At 50.3% G+C, this 3,158-nt stretch overlaps 1 long non-coding RNA gene across 1 annotated transcript; it reads right to left on the bottom strand.

The window, feature by feature from the left end:
- Nucleotides 1-1,108: 1,108 nt before the first annotated feature.
- LOC135374603 (uncharacterized) lies at nucleotides 1,109-2,014 on the bottom strand. The gene is made up of 2 exons (XR_010417024.1): nucleotides 1,908-2,014; nucleotides 1,109-1,289 (listed from the first exon to the last, which is right to left on the bottom strand). It is a non-coding gene; the product is annotated as an uncharacterized LOC135374603 (long non-coding RNA).
- Nucleotides 2,015-3,158: the final 1,144 nt, after the last annotated feature.

Here is a 3,158-nt window from a genome sequence, read left to right as displayed (position 1 = left end):
GAAAAGTGAACAGGGTATGAACGAGCAGCAGGAACGACAACTGAATGTTTCCACAGAGAGTCAAACCCACTTTGTGGGATTCATCGCGAATAAAAGATCGATAGAAAAAAGCGATCGTAGCGAAAAGTGAACAAGGTAAGAACGAGCAGCAGGAACGACAACTGACAGCTTCCACAGAGAGTCAAACCCTCTTTGTTGCATTCATCGCGAATAAACGATCGATACAAAAAGCGATCGTTGCGAAAAGTGAACAGGGTAAGAACGAGCAGCAGGAACCACAACTGAAAGTTTCCACGGAGAGTCAAACCCTCTTTGTTGGACTCATAGCGAATAAACAATCGATACAAAAAGCGATCGTTGCGAAAAGTGAACAGGGTAAGAACGAGCAGCAGAAACCACAACTGAAAGTTTCCACAGAGAGTCAAACCCTCTTTGTGGGATTCATTGCCAATAAAAGATCGGTAGAAAAAAGCGATCGTAGCGAAAAGTGAACAGGGTAAGAACGAGCAGCAGGAACGACCACTGAACTTTTCCACTGAGAGTCAAACCCTCTTTGTTGGACTCATCGCGAATAAACGATCGATACAAAAAGCGAACGTTGCGAAAAGTGAACAGGGTAAGAACGAGCAGCAGGAACCACAACAGAAAGTTTCCACGGAGAGTCAAACCCTCTTTGTGTGATTCATCGCGAATAAAAGGTCGATAGAAAAAAGCGATCGTAGCGCAAAGTGAACAAGGTAAGAACGAGCAGCAGGAACGAAAACTGACAGTTTCCACGGAGAGTCAAACCCTCTTTGTTGGACTCATAGTGAATAAACGATCGATACAAAAAGCGATCGTTGCGAAAAGCGAACAGGGTAAGAACGAGCAGCAGGAACCACAGTAGTAAGTACTGACCACGATTATCCGGAAACGCACATCTGGCCTGGACGCCATTAATTAGCAATTAGAGCTAATTGGGACCCCCCACATTAATCAGCACCCTCCAGGGAGCCATCACACTAATTGGGGAACGTCTATCTCGCGTCCAGACCAGTTGTGCGTTTCCGGATAATTGTGGTCATAAAAATAAAAAAAATAGGCAGAAAATAAAATAAAAAGGTAGAAATAGAGTGGAGAGAAACAATTTATTCGAAAATCAACGATGCCGCGGCGAAGAAGCCGCTCCGCAACACCCGAGTGACCAGCGTCCGCCATGTTGGTAGTTTGCACCCAGCAGTTGCAGAGATCGACGACAGGTGGCCACTTAGTTGCAAGGCATCACACCAGATGGCGCCACCATCATAGCTCTAGACGAGAAAGACAGAACAAGATACTAGCAGGAGGTAAAAATGACAGCACTGCTAAGCAAGTCTAGGCATGCGAGAGAAAAGGTCTAACCGCTACTGCTAAACAGAAAACAGTACACACCGCGGGAAAAAGGCTTACGGGGGGACGATCGCTTAGGCCTAACCCCAACACTACGCAGCTAACACAAGGCGGGAACCACACATCGCTAAACATGCGAGAAAAGGCTTAACACGAGCGCGGTCACCGCTAAACACGGCAAACATACGAGGAAAGAGGCTTACGGGGGCGATCGCTTAGGCCTAACCCCAACACTACGCAGCTAACACAAGGCGGGAACCACACATCGCTAAACATGCGAGAAAAGGCTTAACACGAGCGCGGTCACCGCTAAACACGGCAAACATACGAGGAAAGAGGCTTACGGGGGGACGATCGCTTAGGCCTAACCTCAACACTACGCAGCTAACACAAGGCGGGAACCACACATCGCTAAACATGCGTCAACAGGCTTGGACACCGCAAAACAAGTCTAAACATGCGAGAAAAGGCTTAACACGAGCGCGGTCACCGCTAAACACGGCAAACATACGAGAAAAGGAGCGTGTCAAATCACTCACCTTTTCCCCCGCGGCAACTTCCAGGCAGAAACTGAGCGAGCGCGGAGAACACACACGTACGTCTGCTCTCTACGAGATCCAGCCAGAAAGTGAGCGAGCGCGCTGAGCGCACGTCCGTCTTCCGCGACGGTCCGAGAGAAACTGAGAGAGGCGACGCGCAGCGGCCGCTATGGATGCGCGCGCGCGCGCTGCTAGCTCCCTCTGCGCCGGCCGCGGGTGTTTTCGGTTTCGGCTCTCTGCTGCGCGCGCGCGCGCGCGCTCCTAGCGGCGACGGGTGGCTTTTCAGTTTCGCTTTCATTCTCCGTTCTTTGCGCGCGCGCGCGTTTATCTCTATAAAGGCAGCGCGCACCGCGCTCGCGTCATCACTACGTGAAGATGTTCAGCTACCACTCTTTACAAAATTGTTCCCGTACCCACGCTTCTTGGGAAGAAGTGGAGAAGGAATGTTTCAACGGCGAAAGTCCCCGCAACGAGCTCGTCATCACTGCTTTTCGCTACGTGATAGACATGGTAGGCTTTGGCAATATAGGAGAGATCTCGCCGGGGCCGCTGCAGGAGATGGTGCGTCGAATTTACGCCCGTTACAAGAACGTCTGCATAACGGTTCCTGACGGACCCCTGGGACTGATGAGCGAATTTGTGAGCTTGGCCAACGCAGAATTCAACTACATCGCTGCAGACATCGTGGACCTTCTCGCTCGTGCCATCGCTCATATTAAGCACGCCCTGCGGAAGCAGCGACATTTGCAAGCAGTCTACATCGTCAACTTTGTCACTGATTTATTGAAGTACCGCTTGGTTATTGACATGCAACGCATTAAACAGACCGAATAACTTTGACGAGACTCTGCGTGTTCTTTCACTGAAACATCTTTATTGAATACATACAAAGGACTTGGTCGATAGATGCCTGCTCTTTGTTCCACGGTCACTCGATTCACAAAGGCGCTCACGGTCTTCCTTTCCCAATGCTGTACAAGGAGGTGTCCTACTGCTATACAGGAAGGCAGTTGGGCCTAACGGGGAGGTTGCTGGACGGCATTTCCTGTGCTGCATGATGTGCGACGACAGCGGCTATTGGTTCCTGAAAAACAATGTCATACATAGAATACGCTCTCACAGCAGAGACGGTCAACTTACATTTTGCTCCACGAAACGCTTCGTGTCGTGGATGGATGGATGGATGGATGGATGGATGCCCCTCGTGGGTTTTTGATCAACCGTCGTAGAACCAGACCGTCTCCTCCTCCC

Source organism: Ornithodoros turicata, chromosome 1 (assembly GCF_037126465.1).
Source record: "Ornithodoros turicata isolate Travis chromosome 1, ASM3712646v1, whole genome shotgun sequence".
NCBI classification, from domain to species: Eukaryota; Metazoa; Arthropoda; class Arachnida; order Ixodida; family Argasidae; genus Ornithodoros; species Ornithodoros turicata.
This window is presented reverse-complemented; position numbering and strand designations above follow the sequence as displayed.